Below are 12111 nucleotides of genomic sequence, written 5' to 3' on the forward strand. Positions count from 1 at the left end.
CATCTAGTTTATTTCACTGATGAGTATGGTTTCAAGTTGTATCCATTTACCTATAAAAGTCTCTAGTTTATCCTCCTTTATGCCTCCTTCACGTAAAAAAGACCTCATTTTTTTATACATTCCTTTTGGGTTGTTTCCAAAGTCTAGGTATTACAAGTTGTGCTGCTATAAACTTGGGTGCACATATATTGCTGTGGTTTCTTTCTTTTTTAAGGAACCCTAGGTATTCTGGATCCAAAGAACTGGTTTTCATGGAAGAAAGAATTTGATAAATGTCTTTACCAACTGTTTAGTTTTTTTTTTTTTTTTTTTTTCTTGGTATTTTAGGGAAAGGTCTAAAGGGTGTTCAGGGTCTCACTACTAGATCAGACTCATAATGATCCACCTGCTGACAGCCTCCCAAGAGCTGGGATTACAGGCATGCGCCACCACGCTCAGTCTCAATTGCCATCTCAGTGCACTCCAGCATGGCAGGGCCCAGGATTGAACCCCTTGACCCCTGCACCTGCTTGCAGGCACTTTTTTTTTTTTTTAAATTTTATTTATTTGTGTGTGTGTGTGTGTGTGTGTGTGTGTGGCCAGCTCAGCCCACCAGGGGGCAGGGCGGGCTGGCATGTGGTGCTGGGGGATTGAACCGTGGTCCTTGTGCTTTGCTAAGCTTGTTCTAAGTAGGTGCTTTAGACCACTGAGCCATCTCACCAGCCTTTGCAGGCACTTTAATCCACCGAACTATTTGGCCAGCCCCCAACTTTGTTATTAGCTAATAATTATGTTGTAGTTTTACAAGGTTAAACACATTTTAGGGAAGAAGTCAGAAGAATACAGTACACTTGATGGGCTATTTATGACGCTGGAAACTGAATCCAGTATTTTCTCACTGAGCCATATCTTGTCTTTTTATATATCTTTTATTCTGAGTCATTAAGTTGGCCATACTAGGTTTGAATTTGTGTTCCTCGCATCTCAGCCTCCCATAGGGGTGGCAACCTGTGAAAGACAAATGGGAGGAGTTTGTGTTCTCTCCAACAGAAGAATAATTTTTAGGAACAACAGAGGTTAAGAGCAGATTATATTTACTGGGGGAAAGAAAGCTTCTGTCTGAGAGGGACAGAAGTGGACTGGAGTGGGTTACCAGAGAACCTACCTCCTTTTGGTTTTTGTTTTTGCCTTTTTGAGACAGGGTCTTGCTATGCAGTTCAGGCTGACCTTGAGCTCACTTTGTAGCCTGCCTGGCCTCACATAGTAATCCTCTTGCCTTAGCCTCTGGAGTGCTGGGTTTTAGGCATGTGCCATCCAACATCTGTCACAACCTGCTTTCTTTTTTTAAGAAGTTCTTTTTTAAAAAACATTTATTTATTGTGTGTGTGTGTGTGTGTGTGTGTGTGTGTGTATGTGTGTGTTCAGCTCAGCCCACCTGGGGGCGGGGCTGACTGGCATGTGGTGCTGGGGGATCGAACCGCGGTCCCTGTGCTTTGCCAAGCTTGTTCCAAGTGCTTTAGACCACTGAGCCATCTCGCCAGCCCCACAACCTGCTTTCTTTAGGGATTTTTATAAAGCAAAATGATGGGGCCTGCCCATTAGCTCAGTTGTTTAAGTGTCCACTTAAGCAAAGCAGTCAGGCTCAGGATGCTGTGGTTCGATTCCCAGATGCTCATTTCTTACCAGATCTGCCCTTAGGGCATCCTGAACCAGCCAAATAAATAAATAAATAAACAAATCAATCAATCAATCAATCAGTCAAGCAAAACCATGAGGTGATGTGGGTCTAAGGTGGAAAAGATGGGAACTTGCAAGGTAAGCATGAGGTGGAAAAGATGGGAATTTGCATGAGGTAGGACAAAGCTATGGTCCACCAATAAGATTACAAGTGTAATTGCTCAGGTAAAATTGATTAAATCAGAATCAAATGGAAGCAAAGCATAGCAAGCAGACATGAATATAGGACAGAGTTTTTTCCGGACGGGGGTTGGGTTAGTGACTCTTTCTGGCTTTTTCAAGGTGATTGATATCTGTTCAGAATATCAATCCTGGATGCCCTTCCCTAGTGAGGTCGGTGGCTGCATTTGTTTAATCTTCTGTTTTGAGGCCTGCATTGGAGGTGTCTCTCCCACAGTAGTAAGTTATCTCGTCTTCCATATTGTCTTCTTTAGGGCCTACCCCTGTCTAACTGCCTTTAATATTTCTATCTAACTCAGCTGCCTACAATAGTGGGATCATAGGGAGTGAGAGATGAGAACGTAGAGATATCTAGGGGAAGAAAATTCCAGGAAGAGAAAAGTTACTAATAATTGGGAATATATTCTGATTTTTACAAGTAGAGTTTTGAGGATAATGGTATTTAAAAATAGATGTTTGTTTTATGAACACTTTTGGAATACATTTCCTATATGGATAAAAATCTTTAAAATATAGGATGGCATGAGAGAGAAACGATTTTGTTAAGAATGAAGTTGCTGGATATGGTGGTGCTCACATGTAATCCTAGCACTTGAGAGGCAGAGGCAGGAGGATCACCATGAGTTCAAGGCCAGCCTGGGCTGCATAAGTGTGTTTAAGGCCAGTCTGGACTATATAGTGAGACCCTGACTCAAAAAAAATAAGGTACATTTTAGGGATACATAATGATCACATTTATCATAGGGAATCCAAACCTGTATGTGATATAACTTGATTCTTTTTATCCCCATTCTCCTCCCTTCCTACAACCCCCTTTTCCGTGCCTATTTAGGAAAGTTTTGTTTCTAGTTTTTCCTTCTTGTTTTTTTCTTTTCCTTCTTTTACTTCTACCCCCTTTCTAGTTCCCCTTCCCATTTGAACATTTTCTTCCTATTTCATAACATCGATTATTTGTCAAGGTTTTATAGTCAGCCTAAAATAGTAAGATAAGGAAAATATTTAAAGTGGTCGTCATCTGGAGAGTTACTGTAATTTTCAGGCTTTATTTTTTACAGAGGTTCTTCCTGATTATAAAATAATACATTACATTGGATTAAAGTTTCCTATGTCTGTGGCTATCACAGAAAATTAAACTATACCCTTACTGATACAGGGAAAATAATTATAACTTCCAGCTTGCTAGGTATCAGATAAGTGAGTTCTTATTCTCCAAAATTGATAAGTAAATTCTAAAGGGCAACAGAAGCGTAGGAAAAATTTATTGAGAGACAGGAAAGGACCTGAAAGTGGGTTGCTAATGAGCCTACTTCTCAGAGGAAGTTTGTAGAGCAAAATCACAAGGTGGCTACAATGTCAGTCAAAACTATGATCAGGGGCCGGGGAGATGGCTCAGTGGAATAAGCACTTCCCTGGCAAGTACAAGGGCCTGAGTTCAATCCCTGGTCCCCCCCCCCAAAAAAAAAAAACAACCCTATGATCAAACAATAAGGTTAGAAGTATAAGCGCTTAGGTGAGATTGATCCAGTGGGGAAGCAGTTCACAAAGGAAGTGTATATGGAAAGGGCAGAGACCTTCTTTAAGGTTCTGGGGATTGAACCCAGGGCCTTGCACTTGTTAGGCAAACACTCTATCTCTGAGTTACATCCCCAAGACCTTTAGGAAGGGATGGGTCGGAGAGTCTTGGTCACCTACTCGGGTGACTGATGTCTATCTAGACTCTAATGGACCCAATTATAGTAATTATAGTATATTGCTTATGCCTTGGGGAGGTAGGCAGGCAGGGTCTACAAGGGTATTCAGGGTCTCACTGCTAGATCAGACTTGTAGTGATCCTCCTGTTTTCAGCCTCCCAAGAGCTGGGATTACAGGCACGTGCCACCATGCCCAGTCTCAATCGCTGCCTCAGTGTGCCCCGGGGGCGGGGCCAGCATGGCAGCCCGGGGATCAAACCCTGGCCCCTACAACCCTGCTTGTAGACCCTTTAATCTGCTGAGCTATTTGGCTGGCCATATCTTTTTTTTTTTTTTAAATGACAGCTCTTAATGTTTTCTTAACACCATTTTATAAACAGCTTATAAATTAACAGGTATCATCCTGTTCAATGGTGACCAGGGTATTTCCTTTAATATTGGAGAGAATATAAACATGGTTACTTATTTGCTGATAAAAAGCCTTCAACAAACAAATATACTTTGTTCTTGGTAGAGTTGTAAGGGTCAGTATTGTGGAATATGTTAATTACCCACATGTATTTTATTCCATTTCTATCAAATAATCCCTGGAAAAGACAGCTTCTAGGGGAACAACCCGCTCGGGGCCCCCCTCCTGTCCCTCTCTTGGACAGGAGCTTTCTTTCCCTCAATAAATTCTGCTTATAAAAAAAATAAGCAATTTCAGGGAAAAATTGATTATATGGACCTAAATATCGTAGAGAAGGATAAACACTCAAGAAGAGTAAGAGCACAAACCCAGTCCAAAAAACTCTTCAAGTCTTTACACATTCAGTAAACCCAGGCTTTTAGACTTTGGCCATTCCTTTTTACTCACAAATGGACCCCTTGTGACTTCGGTGCCTGTTGCCAGCAAATGGGCTTTCATCTCTTTGCACAGATTCACAAGCCCCTTGATTCTGACCCCCAAATCTCCCAGCTATACCAGCGCAGGCTATTATGATGTCTCTCTCTTGAGGGCCCACGCTCTTTCCTTTAAATGTCTGCCTAATAAATCCCTTTATGTCTTCTACTGATGTGTCCTGAATATTCTTTTTCAGTGTTATTCTGTGGCTAATGTGGGTTTGAAGTTTCTTTTCTCTGCTTTAGAAACTTCCTAGGACTCTGTTAAGTGAAAGTAATATTAGGCAAAGGACTTGTGTACTTTGGCTGGTAAAATTGGTTCAGAGTGGGAATTGTAGAAGATGCCTTGGAACTGAATGAAAAAGCAACTATAGATTAAAAGGACTTGGACAGTTGTTGAAGGCTACAAAGTAACAAGCAAAACACCCCTAGCATTTAAGAATTAACAGGTATCAGTCGTTGGTTTATGTGAAATATAGCAGGAAATAAGTATATGTTTTTGGGGACTGCTGTTACTTCGTAATATATACTTGGTGGATAAAATAACAAAAGTTTACTGTCTTTTAGTTATGTAGGCCAGAATTTTGAAATCATGTTGGTTCCTTCTAGGGCTATTAGCAGGATTTTCTTCTGTGCCTCTTTCCTACCTTTCCATGGCTTATAGACAGTACCCTTCTGTGACTTTGTTTTTCTTCCAGTTTTGTCTGTGTCCAAACTTTCTATTTATTTAACTGTGCTAGGAATTGAATTCAGAGCCTTAGAAGTGCTAGGCAAGGGCTCTACCACTGGGCCACATCCTTACCCCAACTTCCCTCTCCTGTAAGGACAGTGTCAGATTGGATTAGGGTTCAAACTACCTGTCACAGTGTAATTTAGTCCATCTACCAAAACCCTACTTCCAAATGAGAACCCAAACACTGCAGCTACTCACAAATAGACCCCTTGCAAGTGCAAGGGAGTGTTAGGACATCAACACTTTAGGGGATACAATTCATGCTTTGTTTTTTGCGGTACCGGAGATTGAACTCAGGTCCTTGCACTTGTCAGGAAAGTACTTATTCTGTTGAACTATCTCCCCATCCCCTAGGGAATACAATTCAGCCAATAACAGGTTCTTCTAGACAAATGCTAGGGAGTCATTAAAACTTTTCATGCAAAGCAATACAAAGGTTTTTGATTGTAAGTGAAAAGGTACCCTCCAAAGTTGAAAGCAGTCCTCGCTTCGGCAGCACATATACTAAAATTGGAACGATACAGAGAAGATTAGCATGGCCCCTGCGCAAGGATGACACGCAAATTCGTGAAGCATTTAGGTGCCAGGGAGATGGCTCAGTGGAATAAGCGCTTCCCTGGCAAGCACAAGGGCCTGAGTTCAATCCCCGGTTCTGAAGAAAAAAAAAAGGAAAAAAATCAAAAACAAAGTTGAAAGCAGACCTGGCACACACCTCCTGGAATATACAATGAAACCCTGTTTCAAAAAACAAAAAGAGGGGCTGGGGAGATAGCTCAGTAGAATAAGTGCATGCCTGGCAAGCTCAGGGTCCTGAGTTCAATCCCCAGTACAGGAAAAACATACCCTACCCATATCTATTAGGGGCCAGGGAGATGGCTCAGTCGAAGGGCCTGAGTTCAATTCCCAGTTCCACCAAAAAAAAAAAAAAAAAAAAAAAAAAAAAAAAGGAAAGTAACGTAATATTGAACGCAATGAGATTTGAAGATTATAGTTTCTATATAACAGATCACTATTAAGTAGTTATGTAAGGACAGAAACACTAATAAACATCTCATGTATGTATGTGTGTATTTATTTTTTATGTATTTGGTACAGGTCTCACTACATAGCTTGGATTCATAGTGATCCTCCTATTTTCAGCCTCCCTGGTGCTGAGATTACAGGTGTGCATCACCATGCCCCATCTTGGTGACTGGCTGGGGGGTATGGGGAGTGGGCTGCATGTGGTCTCAGGGATCAAACCCCAATTCCTGCACTTTTCATAAGCAGGCGCTTAGTTTGCTGAGCTATCTCACTGGCCCTTACCTCATCATACTTTATTTTCAAGGGAATTTGTGAGATGTGACTATTATTATACTAAAAAGAAACAGCTTTATAGAAGAATGGGGGAAGATGATACCATGTTATAAGTAGACTAGTTAAGCTTAAAGTGTAAGGACAATGTCATATGGCAGGTGAAATACTCCTATGATATATTACTAATTTACATTTTAGTTCTGGAATGGAGTTAGGTGGGTTAGAACTGAGGACTAGCATTTAGTAATAAGCTTCAGCATAGAGGTGCTGTTTGAAATGGTGAGTGTGGCTGAGCTTAGCTGAAGCCATAGGTTAGGGTGATAAAGGAGATGGCTCAGAGAGAACTGTGCTGAGTGGGCTGGTCTTGATTCCACGATGATGAAAGTGTTGGGATGGGCTTTGGTCCAGAGGTAGAAAAGGATGGAAGGAAAACTTTTTTTTTTTTTTTAGTGTTTGGTTTAAGTGCTTTTGCTCTAAACTGTGTCCCAAAAAAAACTTTTCAACTGTGTCCCTTTTTTTTTTTTTTTTTTTTGCGACAGGGTCTCACTAAGTCACTAAATTGCTCAAGCTGGATTTGCACCTGTGGGTTCCTGTGTCAGCCTCCCATAGTACTGGTATTATAGGCCTGCACTGCTACACTGGGCAAAAAAGGGGAAAAAATTAAAATGAGGTAATGGTCAGTGTGTAAGGAAACAAAGTACAGCAACAAGGAATGGAAATTGAAATATGTCTCTTTTTTTTTGGTTTTATTTATTTTTTTATGGTGCTGAAGATGAAAGCCAGGGCCTCTGCATTCAGGACAAATTCTGTGCCTCTAGGCCACATGTTCAGTGCCTCACCACTGACCATGCGGAGAAGTTTCAGTTAGGTAGTAGACTGCAGATGAGCCAGGTTGCCACTTCTGCTTGAGAGGTGTGCACAATGTGAGAAGTAAGGATCAGCTAAAATCATTAAAAGGGGCTGGGGGGAGATGGCTCAGTGGAATAAGCGCTTCCCTGGCAAGTGCAAGGGCCCGAGTTTAATCCCTGGTTGCACACACACACACACACACACACACACACACACAAATTAAAAGGAGTATTTTTCAAAAATACAAAATAGTATTACTTTTTTTTCAAATGGTTAAATGAAAAGAACTGTTTAAACAGCAAAACAAAATAAAGCTGAACTAAGAAGAGCCTGAATCATAATTATAAAGGGGAGGAGGGTGTAGATAGAATTTCAGCCTTTGTATATAATTCTAGTCCTCAATTATTTCATGGTTTAGAGAGTTTATTAATTTCATAGCTGTTGGGTAGAAGGGGAAGTTCATATAAAGTCTGGTATTAATTTTGCTATTAAAATATTACACAAAAAAATAAAAATACACAGCTTGGTGCAGTGGTGCCATGTGTGGTTTGACTTACTGTGACGCTCAGGATTGCTTGAGACAGGAATTCAAGGCCATCCTGGGTGATATAGCAAGGCACTTTTTCAAAAAGTACGTAGACATTACTCATGCGTCTTCACAGTGGTCTTACAGCCAGCTAGTGCTTACCTGGAGACTGAGGCTATAAGATTGAGCCAGATATGAAGAGTTGAACTGTTGGTGTATCCAGTGTGTGAGAAAAATTTCATAATATTGAAAAGTTTAAGGCTTTGCCTTAGGCTAAGTAGGGAATTATTAGCCAAGCTAACAAGTACTTTGTATTTTAAAAGTAATTTTAATTTTACTGTATCTTCATTTTGCAACTTAATTTAAATTTGTAGTGAAATGTGTCATACAAAATGAAGAGTATAAAATATATATAGAAGAGCATATAAAATACATATATAGTCTGGTGTGGTAGTGATAGGTTTTATTGGCAGCAGCGATGGTGGTGGTGCAGCAGAGAAGCAGAATGGGGAGGGGGGCTTTGATTAACTCTCTGAAGACAAGATCCAGGGCGGGGAGATGGGCGGATCCTCTGACCTGAGACGGGAGCCTGAGACTGTGGACTTTTGTTAGGGGTGTAGTTTGATGTTTTTGTTTTTGTTTTTGTTTTTCCGAACGAGGGATTGAACTCAGGCCCTTACGCTTGCCAGGGAAGCACTAGGGGTGAAGTTTGAGAGGCAGGTTCAGCGACGTGTAAGGAGCTGATTGGAGGCTCCCTTGTGTGGGTGGGAAAAGTAAAAGGAAGTTATATCTAGGGCTGGAGTAGGGAAGGAGGAGGAAGTGGTCATTGAGGAAGTAAACTGTTGTTTTGGGGATTCAGCCATGTTGGATCAGAGCCATGATAATATATTATTATTATTATTATTATTTATTTTTTTTTTTTTGGCAGTACTGGGGATTGAACTCATGACGTTGAACTTGCTGGGCAAGCACTTATTCTACTGAGCTATCTCCCCAGCCTATATTACTTACTTACTTACTTATTTATTTATTTATTTATTGGCGGAACCGGAGATTGAACTCAGGCTCTTTCGCTTGCCAGGCAAGCACTTATTCTACTGAGCTATCTCCCCGGCCCCTGGGCCATGATAAGTTAGCAGTCTGTACTTGGGCCATAACCTATCAGGTAGCACATGCGTGTAATCCCAGCACTTGGGAGGCTGATGCAGGAGGATCAGTTCTGTTCTGATATAGGGGAATGAAACTCTTATCCTGAAAGATACCTGGGGTGAGTTCGTGTTCTCTCAAACTGAAGAAAGCATTTTAGGAACAACGGAGGTTAAGAGCAGAATATATTTATTGGGGGAAAGAAATGTCCTATCTGAGAGGACAAAAAGGAACCTGAGTTGGGTTGCTTGGGAAGCTGCATTTTCTAGGGATTTTTCTCTTTCCCTCTCTCTCTTTTTTTGGATATAGGGTTTCACTAGGCAGCTTGGACTCCTAGTGATCCTCCTGTCTCAACCTCGCCAATGCTGGGATTACAGGTGTGTGCCATTACACCTTTTTTGGGGGGCTGGCATGACATGCAATATTGGGGATTGAATTTGGGTCCTTGTGCTTGCTAGGCAGGTGCTTAGACAGCTGAGATATATCTCCACCCCTTTTCTAGGGAGTTTATATAGAGTAAGAGTGTGAGGTGGGACGAAACTATAGTCAACCAATAAGATTACAAGCACAATTGCTCAGATAAAATTGATTAGATCAGGACCAGATGGTGAAGCAAGTCATATAGCAAGCGGGCATCAATATACAACGGGCTTTTCCTGTAAGGGATTGAGTCAGTGACTCTGGCTGCTAGGTGACTGATACCTATTTAGAGTATCAATCCCTGATACCCATCCTAGGGAGGTATGTGGTTCCATTTGTTTACTCTTTTGTCTTGAAGTCTGGTCCACAGCAGGAGTGCCTGTCTCTCCCACAGTTGCAGAGTCATCTTGTCTTTCATAATGTCTCCTTGAGGGCCTATAACTCTCTGCCTATAATATTTCTAATTTCACTGCCTACAACAGTTCAAGGCCAACCTGGGCTGCATAGTGAGTTCAAGGACCACCTGAACTACACAATGAGATCTTGTCTTAAATGCACACACACAATAGCAATATTGCCTATCACTCAGGTTAAGAAATACAAATTATTAATCAGTATTTTAGCTGGGCATATAGCTTAGTGGTATAAGCACCTGCCTGGCAAACACAAGGTCCCAAGGTCAATCTCTGGAAAAAAAATTAGAATACTATATGTGCCCCTTTCTTGAGTCCTGTTCTTGTCCCCAGAGGTACCATTGTCTTAACTTACATATTTTTATTCATAGTTTGTGTGTGTGTGTGTGTGTGTAAAGATTCCTAGACAGTGTTAAATTGAAAGAATGATTGGAGTTCTGTCTTCCTTTCCCGTTGCTGACACACAGTACCTGACACCCACAGTTTAACGGAGGGAAGGTTTACTTTGGCTCATAGTTTGTGGATGTTTTTCATGCTATAGCTGGCTGGCTCAGGCAGGGTGGCCTTGCAGAGGGGAATTGCTCAGGGCGTGGCAGGCTGGAAGCAGAGAGCGATCAAGGGAGAAAGAGGGAGGAGCACTCTGCCCGGGCCACGCCCCCGTGACCCTCCTCCACTCAGGCTTCACTTCCCCTTTCCCCCACCTATGAGCAACAGGCTTTGGGGAGACATCTAGACAGAAACCTTAACAGGTAGCTAGCTGAGTTTGCGAAGGTCATTATTATTATAAGGTTCAGAGGAAAAGATACACAGATAATCGGTGGTAGTGCTGGAGTTGTTCTTGGAAATGTAAGGCACATCTGGGCTGTGTTGCAGTGTGAGCTGGGTATTATATATTCATTGTTTATGTGATCATGTGAAGAGAGCGCTGTGTTTTTTGTTTGTAAGCTAAGGGTGGTCCCTCCAACTTTGTTTGTTTGTATTTTGAGACCAGAACTTTATATTCATCTTTGAAAATTGTGTTTCTGAGAAAGAGAATTGCTATGTTGTCTACGCTGAATTCCAACTTCTGGGCAAAATTTCCCCTGCTTCAGCCTCTGAAGTAGCTAGGACTAGAGGCACGGCTACCACACAGGACCTCGCTGCATATTCATTGATGACCTCTTTAAATGTTCTGGAATTTCCTGTAATCCCAGGATTACTTAGGAAGCTGCAGCAGGTGGATCGCCATGAGTTTGAGGCCAGCCTGAGCTACCTAGTGAGTTCCAGTCCAGCCTGTACTACACAGTGAGACCCTGTCACGGCCTCCGACCCAGCCCAGCGCTCTGCGGCCTACGATTTCAAAAGCCCCTCCAACATTTGTTAGGAGTGGTGCAAAGCAGAACACATCTGGGGGTGAAATGAATATTTTCAGTTAACCCAGACAGCGGTGAAACTGAAGTGAGTAGGTGCATCAAAGCAAGCCATGTACAGATGAGCATCTGGAACAGGCTTACTGGGGCACTGTGTTCTTAGGACATTAGTGTCATCTCATTATGACAGCTCGTATTGGCTGTGTTGTGGTAGGAGTCATGTTTCTGCCCTCTGGAGTGGTTGCTTTGTAAGTCTGGTGCATAGGTGGCATTCCAGAATCTCTCTTTATGATCTTCCTGAAGATTCCTATTCTGTTTGTCACATGTTGGATCTCCTGTGTCCTGTATCCTAAATTTGCTTTGTTTTTTAAAAAAGTTGACTTTTTTTTGGATGGAATACATTTTCCTTTGCATCTTAGGGTGGGTGGAAGGTAAATGCTTTAAGATCATGTCATATATATATATATATATATTCCCCCCAACCAGGGATTGAACTCAGGCCCTTGCACCTGCCAGGGAAGTGCTTATTCTACTGAGCTATCTCCCTGGTCCTGTGTCTCAGATATTCTTATTCCACTTTCATAAGTGGGTGATAAGTTCTAGGTTGTAAATACTTTTCCTTCATAATTTTGAAGAAATCGCTGCACTGTAATCTTCCTTCTGATACGACTGTTGAGAAGATTGAAGTCCATGTTCTGATTCTTTGCACTATGTACAGCCTGTATCTTGTTTCTATAATCTTTTTGATCCCCAATATTACACAGTGATATGTTTCAGTGTAGGTGTTACTTTCTCGGTGAATTCTTTCATATCTGCAGTCTATATCTTCAGCTCTAGATTTTTAAAAGTTTATTGGAACAATTTCAGTATATGTAATTGTCATATTCATTGTAGGGCATTTGTACCTGTA

The 12111-nt window shown here is 41.6% G+C and overlaps 1 pseudogene; it reads left to right on the forward strand.

Annotated features, from left to right (window-relative positions):
• Positions 1–5682: 5682 nt before the first annotated feature.
• LOC111813306 lies at positions 5683–5780 on the forward strand (annotated as a pseudogene).
• The last annotated feature ends 6331 nt before the right edge of the window (positions 5781–12111 follow it).

Source organism: Octodon degus, unplaced genomic scaffold (assembly GCF_000260255.1).
Source record: "Octodon degus isolate 3935 unplaced genomic scaffold, OctDeg1.0 scaffold00180, whole genome shotgun sequence".
NCBI lineage: Eukaryota > Metazoa > Chordata > Mammalia > Rodentia > Octodontidae > Octodon > Octodon degus.